This window comes from Falco biarmicus, chromosome 6 (assembly GCF_023638135.1).
Source record: "Falco biarmicus isolate bFalBia1 chromosome 6, bFalBia1.pri, whole genome shotgun sequence".
In the NCBI taxonomy this organism is placed as follows: domain Eukaryota; kingdom Metazoa; phylum Chordata; class Aves; order Falconiformes; family Falconidae; genus Falco; species Falco biarmicus.
In genome coordinates, this window is record NC_079293.1 from 15,735,612 (window position 1) to 15,754,802 (window position 19,191).

Here is a 19,191-nt window from a genome sequence, read left to right on the forward strand (position 1 = left end):
CTAACTGAGCTGGACTCCAACTACAACACCCCATCACCCAGAGGGATGGGGAGGAGCATCAGATAGGAATGTAGAATTTGAGGGTTGAGATAACAGCAATTTAATAAGTAAAGCAAAAGCCACACGTGCAGGCAAAGCAAGAAATTCATTCACCACTTCCCACCGGCAGGCAGGTGTTCAGCCATCTCCAGGAAAGCAGGGCTCCAGCATGCTTAACGTTCGCTCAGGAAAACAAATGCCATAATGCCAGATGTCCCCCCCTTCCTTCTCCCAGCTTATATACTCAGCATGATGTCCCATGGTATGAAATATCCCTTTGGCTAGTTTGGGTCACCTGTCCTGGCTGTGTCCCCTCCCCATTCCTGTGCCCCTCCAGCCTTCTGACTGGCAGGGCCTGAGAAACTGAAAAATCCTTGACTTAGTATAAACATTACTGAGCGGTGACTAAAACCATCAGTGTGTTATCAACATAGTTTTCATATCAAATCCAAAGCGCAGCACTGCACCAGCTACTAAGAACAATATTAACTCTACCCCAGCTGAAACCAGGCCAGCAATCTAAAGAGAGAAATTCAAACTCTTAATCACAAAAAGACGCCCAGACAGAATTCATGTTGTGGGTAAGCCAGCCTGCCAACGATTATCAGTTCTCTCTTTGTGCTATAGGTAAATCCCTATAGAGATCACTGTAGGTATTTATTCTCTAAAACGTCTGATCCTGGTTGCCAAGCAACTACAGCAGTTCTGTTACGTGTGTTTGATATGAACTACTACTGCATTTTCTCTTGCCTTAAAATTAATTGTGTAAATTTATCTTAAATTTAATAAGACAATGTGATCTTAAATTTATTTGTTCTTCATTATTGATCTCCTCAGCAGTACAGGTCATCTGTACTGAACAAGCTGTGTGAATTGTTACCAAATTATTCCAGAGGCAGCCGCCTTAGAAAAAGTTCTAAGAGCAGCAGAAGACATAAATGATAGCAGGCTTGTGTGACAAAGTTTAATTTTGTTAAAGTATCATATACATGGAATTTTTAATACCCTGCCTTTCTGTCAGGTACTAAGCAATAGATAAGGATAGAAAAAAATTCTATACAATTAGTTTGATATGTACACTTCCCCTTTATATGATATAAAATGTATAGAGTCAACGCTAAACGGTTATAGAATGCTGCTATTTTTTGTTATAAAAGCAGATCTGTTAACATACACAAAGTAATGAGAGACTGATTAATCAGACTGTGTTTTGATTTAGGTTAGGTCTCTACTTGGAATCATATCGGAGATCAAGACACAGCCAGAGTTTGGGACTCACCACACTGAAATCTCTGAGCCGTTCTTGCGAGAGATTTGGCCCAGCTGAAAGGCATTTTGCAATGTTAAACCCAATACAGCTAAAATATATAATAGGTTGTTTTGTTGAGGTTTTTTGAATGCTTGGAATTAACATTAATAGCTATTTTTCCTTACTAATCTATAGGTGATATAGATGAATCTGAACATGTGTTGGAATTCCTTCCAGTAGAGAATGTAATAATTAAAAGAATGGATGTGGCTTGTGATTTACATATGATTTCTAATATACAACAACTTGAATTCAAAGAAACCTGGCTTCAGAGTAAGAACCGAGACCAGTTCTTATTACAGCATTTCAAGTAATTAGAAATAGAAATTTGTTTTTGAATGTGTCTTAAAACTTCATGATTAATCAGCACATGTGGAAACAGAAGACATAAAAAAACCCACCAAACGTCACGGTAACCGAATACAGTGGTAATTAAAGATACATCTGCTCCTGTTATTGTGACCATTTTTGTTACCTTTGCCTTGCCAGCAATTTAAAAATTCATATATTTGATGGCGTGCAGGCTCTAGACACACTCCATTTGGTTCTAATGACTGAAAAGCAAACACTTAATCTCTCAAGGCTTTAAAAAAAAGGTTGTGTTATTCCTTAAAATTTTAAGGAGTTACTCAGCAAAGGAGAGAGTGCAAGGAACTTTCCTAAAACAGGTTGTTTTACATAGACTATGAGATATCTTCCCTTTTATTCTGGTTCAGTAATGTCAGACACATTTGTTTGGAGTCACCAAAGGATAAAGTTTTACCATATTGTTACTTTCTATGTTAACATAAAAATTAGATCCAGAAACAACTCAATGATCAGTAAAATCCTGGTGTGATATCCCTCTCTCTGTCCTTTCAGTTTAGCAGAAAAACCAGGATTTTTCTTAACCAAGTTCAAGTACTCAATTCAGTGCTTCAATTGACTTTTAAATAAAGAGCAGAAAAGAAAGGAGTGGAGGGGTCAGTGCAGTCACACCAATAGGAATGTATTGAGTGAATACACGGGACAAATAGGGTATTGCATTCTTTAGTGCTTTTGCGGACACTGAATTAATACAACTTACTTCTTTATTTTATCTGGAAAACCATAGTGTTTAATTTTTAAGTTCATTGAATTTGGATTTATCTCACATTCCTTGAATTTGAAGCTTCCTTCTCTGAGAGATTTGGGAATTTGGGAGAACTGTGAGGGAAGACAAAAGTAAAGTTTCATTTGATTAATTGAACTTCTCTTACTTCTGCACACAAGTGAATAGATACTTCTCAGAACCCTGCAGGTGTATGGTTGTTCTTACCAGCTAACAATTTTAGTGCCAACGTTACCCATTCTGCTCCTTTTTCTTTTTCTTCTCTGCTCTCAAGGGCATGTAAGCTAACTTCTAATCACATCAGAAAAGTTAGCTTGCCTGACTTAATTTGCAGTAGATACTGTTCGTCTTACACTTTATCATTAATAGTCCATAGTTTGTCCTTAGCGAGTGTCCTTCAAATGCTAAAGACAAGCTTCATCATGCCTGACCTTGGAGATTATGACGGTATCCATGTGGGGGCTGGGTAAGTAGTGCAGCCCAGTAATCTGATGCATGCCCTCGCAGGGGGGTGCCCCAGCTGTGTGCTGACCCCGCAGCGCAGGGGCTAAGCCTTGCCATGGCCCGAGCTGGGTGTTGATGGTTAAATCCCTGCTCCAGGGCCAGTGACTGCAGCTCCAGCTCTGGGGGTGGCATTCTCGGGAAGGGGTGACACACCTCACCCGGACTGTCACTGTCTGGGGCCTGGGGACCACTGCCAGACTGCAGCTAGTAGCCCGGGAGGAGGAAACAGGCTGTGACAGGGAAATGTATAAAAAGAACCCAAAGCAAAGCCCAAACCCAAGAAGAAAGAAATGTGACGCTTCTGGTGAAAACCTGAGGATGCTGACAGCTCACTGTGACCCTCCTACAACCTTCCACCCCCATCACTCTTGAGGAAAACCAAAGAGTCAACCTTAGGACCCAGCAGGACACAGGAAGGATGAGCGTAACAGCTAAGAAAAGGGATAGGTACTAGGAAGACTTTATTATATAACAATTTTTACCATAATAATTAGTGAGGAATTTCAGTATTAATTAGTTATTTTGTACTATGAGGCCTTTAAAACACTGATTCTTGGTGTCATATAAACAGTGTTCTCTCTCTTGCCTATGGCAGGATTTGGAGTCTGACACTAGACTACCTTTATGCAGGGAAATCGATGGTTTTAGGGGGTGATTCATCTCAAGGAATGCATCTAAAATTATTCAGGTAAATCATGTTTTAGAAGTTCCGTTCTCCATCCACCATAAAGCAAATCTGAATCATCCTTTGTCTCCCTGCTCTCAGATAAGTGCCCTCATCTAAGGCTACAAAATCTATACGTTCCTCCTCACTTATGTTTTCATGAATTTTGTGACTCTGAGTGACAAAATGCCCTCTGAGCTAGCTTTCTATTTAGTAGCTAGAACGTTTGTTACTACACAGAAGATACAGCTACTGAGTCCTAGACAGAGAAAGAAATTAACCTGGCTTTTCCAATGTCTGAATATTATAATAATTGCTTTGTAGCATAAAAGTTGAGTGGTGGCACTACCATCACCTCTGTGGCATTACTGTAAAGGAAAATAATGATCCCTGTTTAGTTTTTTCAAAGTGCAATTGTACATGTCCATGCACAGCAGAAAATTCTGGCCTTTAGCTTCCAGGTGGACAGATCTGCATGCAATCCTTAATCAGACATGAGGCAGCTGAGGATAGGTCAGAGTCCCAGCCACTGTCTTCCCTTGGTTCTGCTATCTAGTGTTAGATAGGTTCCTGCTTCATATACAGGTTTTGGATTGTTTGAAAATGCTTAATTTCTGAAGTACTGCATAGTTCTTGATCCCAGTTTAGGGGGGACAGAAAGCCACAGTATAAGGATTTGGTCATGATCGCTGCAGTGGAGATGGTACTCTGTCGCTAATTCCCTGAATAATGTAAAAAAACAAAAGCAGAATAGTCTTTATTTAGCAACCTGAATTTTTAGATAGCTATTTTTACATTAGTTTTGATTATTTCAAGCCCAGTATATCCGATTATGCCTTTTTCAGACTAAATAAGAGGTTTAACCCATTAAAGCTGTGTTATCTTTTTTCTTCTTGCTTTTCTAGTCATACAAAACACCATGTTTGCATAATCTTTCCCAGACTTAATTTGAAAATATATTTCCTCTTCTTTATTCTTACAAATGTTTCCTCAGTCCCCATCGAAAAATGATGCATTCTTTTAAAAGCATAGAATTTCTTGGTGTGAAAAGATGACCTAAATTCCATTCTCTGTATCTGTGGTACAACTGAAGTCATACAGTCAAAATCCTGTTACAATACACGAGTCCTCTGAGGTTTGTAGCCAGATGACAGCATTGTTCACTAGGCTACGGTTAGAAGTCTTGAACATCTCCCCCCTGCTCCCCGCCCCCCCCCCCCCCCCCCCCATTATCTGTCCCAGTGGATTTTGCATTGACTTCTGCAGAATGGCATTATTAAGGTGTGAATATGATCCATAACACTCCTAAGGAAGATGGGACCTGTAGGTCAAACCTCTTCAGGCAGAGGGTTTTCATAATATATGTCTCTTCTTTGGTTGTAATCTGTGTGTGTGTGAGTTGTTGTCGTGTATTAAATATACCTACTGTCCGTATAAGTGAAAAAAAAATGCCGCTCGTTCCTTCAGAGGGCTTAGCACTATGCTCCTTATGGATGGAGAAGCCTGCTTTGTACCATAAATAAGGGAGCTGGGTTTAAGTCCTTAGCACATAAAGCTGTGCGCAAAGCTCAATGTGCTGATTTATTTAATATTGTTTTAACTCATTTCCTGTACAGTAAGAAGCTGATCTGATCCTCATTAGACCTTTACAATAACCAATTTTTAAACATCAGGCCATTTTTTATTATGTCCTTAGCAAGTTTATAAAACCTATGCAGAAGGAAAAGCTTTATAATGAAGAAATTATAATGAAAACATAAGCCATGGAGTTTTCTTATTCTTGAGAATGTAGTTTTTAGTACTAACAATTAGTAATGTCAGGATTTTACTTTCATATAATACCTTGAATTTGAACGTTTGAAAGACACAAGATTGATTTCTCTTGGTTTGGATCAATTACCATGAAATTATTCTAATATATTCAATTGAAAAATAATAATTTGGGGGTGGGCTGTAGAAGACACTGGCTAGATCTTTTATAGGTCCTTAATTGTGGGATGGTCTTTGTGGTGGTTGTGTTTTTTTTAGAATTTCCTCAACATTTATTTATATTAGATAGAAAGAAATTCATTTGGGGATGTGAAGCATAGTCGTTATTTGCTAGCCTGACATTTTATTTAATGTAAACAAATTGACTCTAAATTTCCCATCCCATGAAGAGGAACAAGCATAGGATCTTTACAGACTAATTAAAGAAGACACAGTGAGTGGCATCAACAACAGTTATAATCAGTGCTTTCACTATTTCTTTAATGTTGGAAGGACCACCGTAAGTAATGCTGAGCTAACAACAGTTTTCAGGGGAAAGCCTTCGTATTCCAGGCCCTTCAGGGTTTTCATTATTGACTTGTCCCCCAAAAGTGTGCACAGCACATAGTCCTGTTACGAAATGCACAGCAACTATTTTTTGTTACTTTTGGCATGCTAATTGAAAACAATAAATCTTAAATCCTATAGTGTTTCTCTTTAAACAAGTGATTTTCATATGAATGTTTTTGCTGAAAATTGTATTTATCATACAAGTGTCTATAGCAGGCAGCTATTCTGTGGGTTTGTGTTTTTCATGTCTGAAAATACTTCTTTCAAATTGCTTGCATTTCATGCCTAACATTTCTAATAAATCAAACTAGGATTCTGGAAATAACTTTAAGCAGAGTTGGGTAAATGAAACATCATCATGTCCAAGATCATAATGAATTTTTTTTTTAGATTTTGTTCGGTGTAAATAAGGGGTTTTTTCCATCTTTGTCTATATCTGCTGACAATTCCTGTCTCACTTTCTAAAGAAAGGAAATATAATGTACTCTAGCTCCCAAATAGTAATCTATTTTTGTGATTATTTTTTTTCCTCTTTGTTTTGGTCAAAACAGAATCCAGTGTTTGTCAGGAATTTCTCAGTGACTTCTGGTATGTGGTATTTAAGCATAAGTCAGTATTTGTAGTTTGATTTTACTGAGTAATCTCTACTTGGAGGCATATGGAACATACTGTTTTTCTTAAATGGTATTTTATATAGGACAGATAAACACTGGGGTTTCCAGAGGTGAATTTTAGATTTCTGTGAGAGTTAACAAGAACGTTTAGATGGAAGTGCTTGGCACGTTGCCAGATGGGGCAGAAAATTGAATAGCAGAACAACAACTAAAAATTCTGCATGGGCTTGGCTGTGAAATGAGACTGTTTCCAGCTCCTGTACAAACTATAATTTTGTACCTCAGTCCTTCTTCGAATTTCTCAAATATTTCTATCTTGGTTGTTTACATTTTGTGGAGATTGGAGTTAACAGAAGCAGGTAGATGGTGTTTTACATTCACCCTGTTTAAAAATATTTTTTTTAGTAGGACATAAATATACAGAGTGTTTTTAAATATTCGTGGTATGCACAGGCAGAACATACACTGGATTGACTCCTACTTCATGTAATATCAGCAATATAAACAATCGTGGTCATAAAAATATGTAAAGGCTACCAAGTGTAAAGTTGAAAATGATTGTTCTGTTACCAGCTTACCGATATCCAATTTTTATCTTAGAAGAGGGAAGGCGTATTAGGAAGTTACAGACATCTGGTCCATTCAAACTTACAACAGTAAGGAGCCCTTCCTAAAGCAGACTGCAAATGCAGTAGCCTTCCTACTTGGATGCACAGATTTGTAAAAACAAACAAAAACTCCTGCTGTCTTCTTGGGTAAGACACTTTCCATATAGATGTTAGTAATTTTCCAAGTGACTAACATTGGAAATGTTTCAGTAGTGGAAAAAGAAGCCTTTGCAGAGTTTTCTTTCTGTTCTTCTAGAAAGCTGGCTGGGGGTGGTGTGAACTTCCCGCTCGGCATCCCTCTCCACTGACCAAACAGGAGGACGATGTAATGTAGATCTGCTTTCCAGCTTTTGTATGGATAAATTAGATAACCCAGCCATTGACCAAGTGATCCTTTTAATTGACACTATCTCTGAACCTTCACTGTCCTTCAGAATGTGTCTCAAACATATATAACTGAATATTTTCTTTTTATTTTCTCCTTGGCTTTTGGTGTGCTAGCAACATTTTTGAGTGGAATAAACTTTCATACCCATAGGAAATTTGTTGATAAAGTAGTAAAAGTAATAGATTATTTTGTTGAAGTTTGAAGTTGAGTACATTTGCTTTGTGTGTGAATTGCTAAACAGCAGTTGTAAGAGCACTGTCTCTATGGTAGCTCCTCAGTAGAGGAAAACTTGGTGTTACTGTGACATAGGGAGTGTGATCATTTGTATAGCTAAAAACGGTATAAAGCTGTCATGATTGCTGTGTCAGCTCATGACGCTGTGCAGCCATTTCTGTGGTCTAGAGCCATATACTAGAACAGAGGAGGAGAATGACTGAATAATATGGACATCAACAGAGTATTGCTGTACTTCTGGCAAAAGTGGGTGCAAAGTCTAAACAGAAACAGGGGCTTTTTCATGTTTTAAGTTGGTTTTTGTTTTACAATGAAATGTGTATGAGAAAAAACAGTGAGGAACTTGGAATAGCATTCTCGTGGTAGAATATTCAGCAGAAATGGTGTACATCACAAAAGTAACTATGACTGTAGATTTCTAATGTGTGAACTTAGGCAATTCACTTGATATAAAGGAGACATTTTGCTTATGGTAAGAACTGGAATATGTAACAAATACCTTTTTCTTACACTGACCTAAAAATAATTTTATTCCCGGAAAAATAAGAGTTGAGGTTTCTTTTCATTTTTACTGTAGCGATAAACAGTATCAAGTGTAGATACTGTTTTTACTGATCTTCTTCCTAAATCTCTCTTGCTTCCAAGATGTAACTGTTGCATTTCAAAGATTAGAGAGGTGGTAAGTAATTCCAGACCAAGTGTAATTAATTGTAAAATTACTATGGCATTTTCTGTTATGAGCCATCACTTTATGACCATTATGAATTAAATCTGAGTAAGGTATCTGAAGGCATCCATCTGAACAATAGTACCAGGGAGATTGCTTGGCGAACTTCAGGTACCTTTGCAGAGAAAGAGCCTTTTAAATACTAGGCCTCTCACTTACCTCCTTGAATTCCTAGAGCAGACTTTGGTTTCCCCTTAGCTGTGGAAGAGTCAACACTGTGCCCTTAATGCAAGAAGAGCTATTGCTGTTTTGTTTGTGACATGAAATCCAAATCCGCCTTACTTCAGTGCAAACATAAACATAAAGCTGACAAGGATCTCTACATACTAAGTTAATTCTCCTGCTGTTGCATATTGCCAGATAGTGTAACCACTCTGCAAAGCTTCCACTTTGTTCTGATCACAGATAATCCTACCTATTCATTTTCATTTTCAGAAATGCCATCCATATTCCTCTTTAGACTGAAGGTCTTAACACTTGCCTTCCTCTGAGCTTGCACTGGCATCTTTGCTCCCATTACTTCTTATTCCTGGTTTCTCCTCTCTACTGTCTCTCTTAGTAGCTAGGATCCTTTCCTGTCTTTTCCTCATTGTTGCTCGCTTAACTGAATCACACTATATTCTTACTTGCTCATCTGGTGCATATATGTGTGGGGCTGTTATCTTCTACCACGATCTTCTTTGTTCCATACATGTCTCCAGATCCATTTGAAATTTGTCCAATGTTTCTAGCTTTTGTTTGCTTCTCTTCATTTATGAGATCTGTTGGAAAACCTTCATATATAAATACATGCCTTTAACATAGTCAAATATTATGTATTTTGCATTGTCTCTGCGGAAGAAAAAAATCTTATTGCCACCTTAATTGACTGTCATCTTGATAGCCGACATCCTTACCTATTTGCTTCCATTTTTTTCCTTCACAGGAAAAGGTGTGTGGGTAACATTTATTTTTCAGCTCTGACCGCTAGCTAACTACCATTTTTATGCCGTTTATCTTTCAGCCATGCCTCCTCAGTTAGGTTTGCAGTTAGCTTTCTGTTTAATTTGATACCACCATCAAAAGTGGGAAACTTTCCACAACTTCTTGTTTAAAAAGCCTCTATCCCAACCACAATGTAGTTTCTTCAGAGCCCAATCTGCATTTAAACCAAAGACAGTGCATTCAAGCACCACACAAACACATATATTTATCCTGAAGCAACAAGAAGTTTCTCATTTTTCATTACCACAGACAAATTCCATACACATAGTTATTTTGGAAGATGTCCTGTGTTTGCACACTTTAATCTTATCTTCATGATTCATACAAAGTCTGTGCTACCAAAAAATGGTGTGAAGGCTTTCTTTTGCACTCTAAGTTCTTCTGCACAAGGGAAATGATTTTTGCAGTGCTTGCATTAGAATTCTAAATGTAAACTGATTTTTTCAGCATATAAAGTACTTCAAATGTATATTTTGAAATAAATTACCTAAGCAGCACTATTGCTTTGAATTTTCCCCATACTTTGAGCTGCTATTTCTTGTATTAAAAGGCTACCAAATAAGAGTTTTGCATTTATATGTTGCAAATGACTAGATCACATACAAAACAGAAGAGGAAGTAGCTGGAACTATGTATTATAATATATGTATCTCTATATATTAACCATCTATTTTGGGGTTAGAGTTTTGGTTTTCTTCAATAGGTTATGTGTCATAAATGATATCTACTAAATTTCCTGATCCTGTTTTTAATCACAGTTTCATTTGTGTGACCTTCAAAACATTCCCTGAATTTTATGTGGTGTAATGTTGGTCTGCTGTGTTATTAATGATTCATTTCTTATTTATATTCTTAAGTATTTATGGCAGCATTTGTTTTCCATAGTACTTGCTCGCATTAGCAGCCACTAGGCCACTGTAGCTCAGAAAGTGAAACAGAAAATTGTATATCATATGCATCTATCTTAGGCTTCCTTTATTGGACATCATTGAGGAAGTTAATACGGTGAATGATGAGTGTCTTTTACTTCATGTAGTGCTTTTTTTCTGGATGCTCTGCATGCATGCAGGTCCTTTTTAGAGCTCAGGAGTTAAGTGGGAATAAAATGTGTACCAGCACACAAGACAGCCTGCAGGCTTCTAATACTTGACGTAAGATGAAGGAAATAGAAATAAGGTAAGGTTCACAATGTTCTTGATTGAGTGCTTTACTGTTTCTTTCATAAGACACCCACATATTTGTGCTGCACAGTACTTTGGGGGAAAGGAAACCAAAGAGGTATAGACAGACTGAACACAGCACTATAAATAAAACATTAGATGAAAGATGCTCAACTTCACCAGACGAGGTGAATGAAGTAGTATTTCAGAGCACTATGGCGTCACTGTTAGGATCAAAAGCATCAGCCCTATTTGTAAAAGACAGCTTGATAGGGCACTACTGTGAGTACTGTCCAGTGTAGTATCCAGTCTGAGGGTACAGCTTCACTTGGGACTATTTTCAGGTTCCATATGTCCAAGATAAAGACAGATTCTGCAGCTGACATAATCTGCCCATAACAGTTTTGGCACCACTCTGAGAGCTGGCATACCTACGTAGCTGTGACCAAACCCAGGCATACTGAAGACAGAGACATGCATTTGGCCGATTTAACTGCAACTCGTTGGGCAAATATGGGCTTATGCAAAGTTGCAACTGCAGTAAATACAACATATTTACTTATAAATACAGAACAGATAAAAATCAGCTGTCAATTTAATGAGGTGTGTGCCATTAACAGCTTAAAGTGATTACTGTAAATTATGAGGAAGAAGCATAGCTACCATGCAAGCCTGATAATGTCATCTTGCCACAGTATTTCATCAGTGACTGGAGAGAGGTGGTTTTCAGGACAAGCATGGTTTTAATCTTGGGACTCCATGAGAATTTCTCCCATAACCTTCAACAGGAAGAAGCACACTCCTGAGAATACTTGTCAGCAAATCACCTGGATACCACTGCTCCCATAACGCCACAGTGCTAAGCAAATTCAAACTGAATTGCTAAATCAAAATGTTGGATCTTTGAAGATTTGGATGTTGAACAAGAACAAATTATTCACAGAGAGTTCTGTTATCCTTCTGCTAAGACAGATATCATACACGCATCCTCAGTAGAACGCATAGAATGCACAATGTTGTTGTAAGTGCCACTTTCAAGCAATGCCCATAGTCAGATGGCCCATGCCCCTTCTTCCTGGTGATTTCTTGATTGCATTAGAAAAAACAAAACACCGTGAAACAAATTTAAAAAATCCATCCCTTCTAACTAGTGGATTTGGCCAGATAGAAATATTGTTTCGTTCTGGATTTCTGTTCTGTGGTTTTTTTGTTCTTTTTTAGTCAGAAAGTAATCTTAAGTGATTTGGTATTGGGGCATAGGGGGGAAGGATGATTACTGACTCATTTTGTCTTGTATTATAGACTTAAATCCTTGTGCTTTCAGTGTGCAGTTCTTGCAATGCATTGCAAGACTTTTACTAAGTTGTTCTCATCTATATTATTAATTCTGAATAATAGGGGATAACTGCCTTCTAGAGTAACCTACAATACTATAAAGGACATTTAAAAGCCATATTATGTATGTTACATGCTGTGACCATTGGTAGTGGTTGTAATCTTTAAAATAGTTGATAAGATGTTAAAATTCAGTTTTTTTTGTTCAAGGTGTATTTGTTAGAGACTGAAAATAGCAAGCTGGCTTATAAGTAGTAGTGAAAATGCAGGGTTTCTTTTAGATACATCTGCTTCTCTCCCAGTGGTGGCCTTAGTGCTTTCTAGCTGTGTGGGTTATCAGCATGCAGGCACTGGCACTGAGCTTGGTGCTGGATGTGTGCCAGCTGTCAGCACTTCGTAGAAAGGGCAGCAGAAGGGAAAGATTTTAGCGAGGCTTGTGAAGTTTTAGTGAGAGCAGGCCAAATTATCCCCAAGGTAAGAGCTGCTCCTGATTTCTGCTGTAATGATCTTCTCTGTGTCTCTTACAGTACATTTAAAAAGGAAAGAAACAACACAGGCTTTAGCTGGAATAGAACCACATACAGCTGAGACTTTTCCTGATTTCTTATGTACATATGTTTTTGTACCTTCAGTGAAAGAATCTCTTCTACTCACCTGCTGCTTGTAGTAAAACTTAACACCTCTCTCCATTATCTGTATATTGAACTAGCCCTTATGTTGAAAAAACTCTTGTGCAACTGCTAGACAGCAGTCACACAAGTCTCAGTACATCTAACTAAGCTACTATTTTAATTAATAGATATAGTCGTGCAGTTTATTTCATGTTAATATGTTTTATACATAAGGAAATTTGATACATATTACCTATATATATCTAATATATAATAAATGGAAATTATTACTCTGAATATAATCTACTATTATCCTTGGTTTTAAACACTTTCATGCCCATTTTTCCCACAGTATTCAAATACTGTAAATAATAAAGACATTACTTCCCCTTCTCACAAAATAAGTCTCTGTTGCAGAGTGTTGCTACTTGTATGATTAGAAATCTCTGAATTTCAATCTCTGTTGTAGCTTTGGCTTCTTTATACCTCTCTGCTTTCTAAGGATCTGTGCTGTTTGTGCATATATACCTTTTTTGAAAAATGATTTGAAAAAAAATTACTGTGTAAGATCTCGTACGTATAGATTTTTATGTTGTATCCAACTGTATTTTACAACTCTTGACCAGAACGTAGGGGAGAACTGAAAATTAATAAAAACATAGTTGTCCCCTTCATGGAGTGAGCAAGGAGGGTAAGTGCAGATCTCACTACCGACAGCACTGCAGACTGACTTTTGAACACGAAGGAGTTAAGAATCAAAACATGGATCAACAGGCAATACTGACGCATTTGTGAGGAAAGGAAAGATATACAAGAATTGCAGGAAAAGGGAAGGAGCTTCCTGGGGTTTAGAATCTGATTTTCTATCCCTTTAAGGCAGCTGAATTCTATGTATGTGTTTCTCCATTTGTTCTATGTATATGTTTGTGCATTTGTGTATGTGTAGGTTTGAAGTGTAGACATTGTGAATTACAGGAGCTCTAAAACAGCTGTGTCTTTCTTTCAGAAGAATTTTGTAGTCTACTCAGATCTGTAGCTCCGTATAGCATGGCAAAGGAACAGTAAAGAGTTTATTCATAACTGTTGTTTTTCTTTGCTTGAAAGCTGCTTGTGGGCTGCACTGGCAATGGTTCTGGATGTTAACCACGTTTTATTGTTGTCTAGCACGCCGCATTAGAGAACATCTCAACTTTGAGAGAAAAACATAACTATAATTCTCTGCTAGTCATGCAGCACAGAGTTCTTTGACAGCATGAAAGATGGGTTCACTGTAACTGTGGGTACGTTATGTGGAACCAAAGGGGAGGCATATCACAGTGAAATGGCCTTGCATCTGCAAATAGAGATAATGGTTGAAATCATTGTTCTGGTCTAAGGTGTTTCAGCTGAAAAAACTAAATAAAACATATGCAAGAACATGAGACTCATTTGAAAATAAGCTAAAATCTTTTAAATGCTGGTTGCAAATATAAAGTAGGTTATTGTATGCAAGGGAATAAAGGATAAAACTTAGGAATTATTTTGCTGTAGCTGCCCTCCAGGACTCGTTGGAATGATTGACCTTATTTTAAGAATGCAAAAGAGAGTGACTGACATGACTCAGGAAATGTGTAACCTCAAAGAAATGCAGTTTTTGTAGATAAAACATAGAAATGTAAAGAAAATGAAAGCTGGGGTACTTTCAGCATATTGAGAGTAAAGAAAAATCACTGCTACATGGGTAGGCCACCTGAGACAGGAGTCCTTAAGTAGTAAAAAAAAAAAAAGGGGGGGGGGGGGGGGGGGAAGGGCATCATATGACTAATTATCAATTAACCCTGCTTTATATTCTGTCAAGAGTTCATAGAACTAGGGAGGCATGAATTCTTTTTTGTTAGAAGAGGAAGTATGTTGCTACTGTGGTAAGTTACATATATCGATTTAAGAGCATTTTCTCTGATCTTCCTGTCATTCCTCTCTACAAGGAGCCTGACTATCTTAATGACCTTCCTGTAAGTGCTGAAATGCTGCTGTTAGGTCCCACTCAAACCTTCCCTGAAGGCTTCTCATCTTCAGCGTGAACATCATGCTGGACCCTTGCTCTGTCATCGCAATTGTTGTTTGTCATGTGAAGCTTTTTCTGCATGTGGGAACCTTTGGCAGTGGTTGAAATGCAATCAAGTCGCGTCATTAGCTCTGTGTGTACTTATTAGTAGCGTGGAGAAGGTAGTACCTGGAAAAAGTGAAAACTCACTGCCAGCTGTGATCTACGTACACAACTGTACGGTAAAAACAGTGAATGAAGGAAGTGTAAACAGCACTTCAGTGTTTGAAATCATTTATTGGTATTAAGTGCAAAGGTTGGATACATTGTAGTTTTGACAAAATATTTAACTATAATTGACAGTAGTTAAGAGTCACTTTTTGAAAATCTTCTCCAGAGTGCAGAAAAGTTAATTTTTTTCTGAAGACATAAATTCCAGCTGGAAATGGAATTCCCATTAAGCAGCTTTACCACTAAGAAAGACTGGTTTTAAAAATCTCTTTCCTTTTCTTCAATAATCAAAATTCAAGATAAAAGTAATACTAACACAGTTCACTTCTTGTCCATGTATTTCCTATGTTCCTGAAGAAGTGAAGAAATAAGCCAAGAGATAGTGTTTCACGGCAGAGTATCAGAGCTGAATTTGCTTTGTGCCATGCTAATTAGAGGACTGAAGGCCTGTTTACAAAGTAAGAATGAAATTATTGGCTTCAACACCACTGAAGAATGGTTGCCAACAATAATCTCCCCAAGAATATATTCACAAAAATATTTGTTAAGTTTCAGCTTTTTGTATGTGTTCATGTAATTTAAAGGGATGCTGTGTATGAATACTCATAGGAGAATGAAATGGTGGGGAGGGCTTACTGACTGTAATGACACTTTACTTGTCTGCAGTTATTTGCAGTGCTTGTACTGTTCTTTTCTTCAAGTGCTACTGGTTGAGGCGCTTGTCCATCCTATACCAGCACAAAATGAGTTACTTTAATCTTACTTGTGAGAGCTTCCTGACATGGTGTTCGTTGCCCAGACACACTTGATCCTTCCTCACTTCTCTTCCAGTTATGGTAACTGTCCCCCCAGTCTGAAGTCCTCCTCATTAGGTTAACAAGCAAAACCACTGTTGTTCCATCTTGCTAGATGTGTCACAGAACATCTAAGCATTTTGCTGAATAAGTCGGTTGCAGGTCAGGACTTTTCCCCCTTGCAGGTGGGAGGCTGAGGGCCCCCTTGCCTTCCTCCCTCATGCCCAGAGTTCTGCAGTCACTCTTGATTCATCAGGTTACCCTGGCAGCATTTTTGGTGCCCTGATGGAAGACTGACAAGGATTAACCATGTGTGGGCTGTGCAAGCCTTGCTGGTCCATGCGCAAAATCACGGATCCCAGCCTTACTAGGCAGCAAGCCTCCAGAGAAAGCAGGTTTGACTAGCAGATTGGCATTTCAGTGCCCCACAGAAGGTAGTCTTCATAATGGTCTCACTTGCCTTTGCCCCCTTCTGCAGGCACAAGCTCTGGGGTGAGATGGTTCAGAGGGGTCTCTTAAAGCATCTTCTGTGCCTTTACTGGTGCCCTGGGCAGTTGCCGATCTGCTACTCAATCAAAAATGGACCTCCCGTTGCCAGAGGTCACAAGCTTCCAGTCTCCTCCACCTCAGCAGCCCACCTCCCCTTACCTGTGGGGCCATGGCCTCTAGCTGTGCCTGTTCCCTTTCTTTTTGTGGCTCAGCTTCTTTCCCCCTGCATTTCTGCAAAAAAAAAAAAAAAAAACCCAACCAACCTCATTTCCCCTGACGGTGGGCAGCTGTCTCATCTCTCCCCATGGCTCCCTCGCCTGACAACACCGCTGCTGCCAGAGACTGCTGAGGCCTGGCCAGGATGCAGCTGCGGTGGCACAGGCGTTTGAAAGGCAGGGTGCTGGGCGCTGCTCATGTTTCTGGCCTGCCTGCCAGCCAGGCTCGTGGAGAGTGGTAAGCAGGGGTGGGTGCCCGGTGTGCTGGGCCATGAGAATGCCCTGGCTGAGGAAGCCACAGCACTGTGTGTGGCGGGAGCTAACAGGCTGTCCCAGAAGCATTGCTCCTTGCATGCTCTCTGCATAAGCCTGGGCTGTGGGCAGCTGCTGGAAGTCAGCTGTTGGGCTGTGAGGGGTCTGTAGCCAGCCCAGTGCAAGAGTCCTTGCTCTGACCTTTTCATTTTGCTTTTCTAAAACTGTTTTTCACATGGGATTCCCCAGTTTTAAACAAACATAACTTTTTTACGATTGTAGTTTTATATTGTTGTAAGAGATCTGTTCCTTCTTTATGAAAAGTAAATTTCCAAATAGCAAATTAATTGTTCATATTATTCGTGAGAGAGTCCTTCCCACAGGCAAGGATGCCTTCTTTCTGAATATTGTAAGGTATTTCTAATTAAAAGTATAGTAAATGATGTAAAAGATGTGCCTGTGAAAGAGGAAGAAATGATAGCATGAATAGCTGTGTTTTATTCCAAGGTGTAACATAACAGGGAAAAGTAGCAGTAGAAAGAAGAAAAGTGTTATTATAATCCTCTCTGTGCCTGAATCCATGCAAACTGCAAGGTATGCATTAGACAGAAATTCCCAGAGACAGAAGCTCCATTGTTCACAGGAGTGTATGCTCATGAGCATATTAAAAGTTTATTACCGCTACCTGCCTTTAAAAAACAACACTTACAGTTGTCTTGGTCTCAAGAAGTTTTAAATTGGAAGGCCTCTGAAGCTTGCCAGTGTGGGTTGCAGACCTGCCTGCATACGTGCTTACCATTACAGCTAGGTCTCAAAACTTTCACCATTCCGACATTAATGTGAATTCCTGTAAACAGAAAAATGCAGAGAGCTGTACATACACAGGGGAATGAGGTGCAGCTAAAAGGAAGGATTTTATAGGCCAAAGGGCTTTTCTGTTTGGTAGGAAAGCAAGTGTTAGATATTCCGAGTGAAAGATAAAATACAGGTTCAATTTTTCTTTTTCTTTTTTCCTCTTTGCCCGCCCCACCCCCCCAAAGGCTTGGTTGATGAGCACTCTGCTTTAGGACAAATAGCAATCTAGGAAGCCAACTCCAGAGGTCAAATGGAAAAGCTGCATGTAAGTGTAGTAGAAGGTCTATCACCAAAGTTTATGTTCTATAAAAAGAGATCATGTTCTGTTCCAAGCAATGTGAGAATATTTATAGGTAAAGCTACAGCAGTGGATTTGGAGAGTACCTATTTGTGATTCAAGTAGCATGTTTTTAAGGGTTTCACAAAAGACCTGGAGCCTGCTAAAGATTGTTCAGTGCTTTTTCTCATTAACTCTTTCCATATTTATGGACATAGAGCAATTGCAGCAATTCTACTGCAGCTGATATCTTTAAAAATCTTTCTGGTTAGCAGCATGAATATATTTCCTGTAAGAAGCCAAACTGGCCTCAAATCCATGGAATAATGGAGTATATTGTCTTGCAAGGCAGCAACGTTTTTTGCCATAAGAAGTTAAAAAGACAGGGATGGCAGTAAGAGCAGAGTACTGTTTTTGTCTGCAGTGCTCTCTGTACTTAGTACAGTTACACAAAGAATGTTAAAGGTAGATGCCACTAGCTCTTGCTTGTTTGGTCTTTGTCTGTCTTGAAATTTGCTAGACAATCCAGTATGGCTTTAGTTACCAGAGTTATTATTCAGGAATCATGAATAAATGCTTTGTTCCCCCACCCATGTTTCTTTTTCTCTCACAGATTTTACTCTCTTGTAGTGATAGCTAGGGGCTCAGATGCCTTATGTTAGCAAAGGGCTGAACAACTTTGGCCTGTTCTCACGTTTATTTAATTATATGCTGAACAATAAAAAAAAAAGACAAAGAAAAAAAAAACAAAACAAGCCTCAAAAGAACTGGGAAGGTACAGAAGGAAATAGGACTGCAGGAAATAGATGTTCCTTGCAACTTTTCTGTCTTTCAGCCAAGCTGATCTCCTAAGTGGAATCAAGTAAAAGAGCTGGTCAGATAACAGTATCTCAGGAGTGTGCGGATAACTGAGCGGTTCCATGAGAGGAGAAAAACCATGTGAAGGGGCAGTCCGGGGCAAATGGAATGAGGGAACGATTTAGTGCTCAGAGGCAGGCTCAGGAAGGAAAACAAACAAGGGTTAGGGATTGAAGGTAATCCTCTAAAGCGGTGTCTACCCTCCCTTAGAGAAATTGTCCTGTCTATAAAATGGAAGTTTTCAGTGCAATTTTGTATCTTTTTTTTTTAATTGAGTTTTCTGAAATTTACACATGCAGGCTTATATTTCAAAACAGAATTTTTAAAGGTTAAATACATTTAAAATTATAATGTCATCTTTTTTGCATCACTGATCATTGATTGGTATTGCTTGAAATTTTTATTTCTTTTACTGCATCTTTTATGTGTGCATGTATTGCTTATTTGTTGCTGTTTCTCTTTTCACCTCTTCCCAAGAATTTGTTAAGAAAAGCTTTGTTCAGAATTTGACCACAGTGGCTCTGACTTTGTAAATACGTTTCTGAAAAGTCATGAAAGAATAAAATTCAACACAGTCTTACAGTGATATACAGGAGTGCAACATTAATAGT

General features: G+C 38.6%; 1 protein-coding gene across 1 annotated transcript in view; it reads left to right on the forward strand.

Moving 5' to 3' along the window:
* The window catches only part of EYS (eyes shut homolog), an 872,029-nt gene that overhangs the window by 545,129 nt on the left and 307,709 nt on the right, over positions 1-19,191 (forward strand). The window lies entirely within an intron of this gene.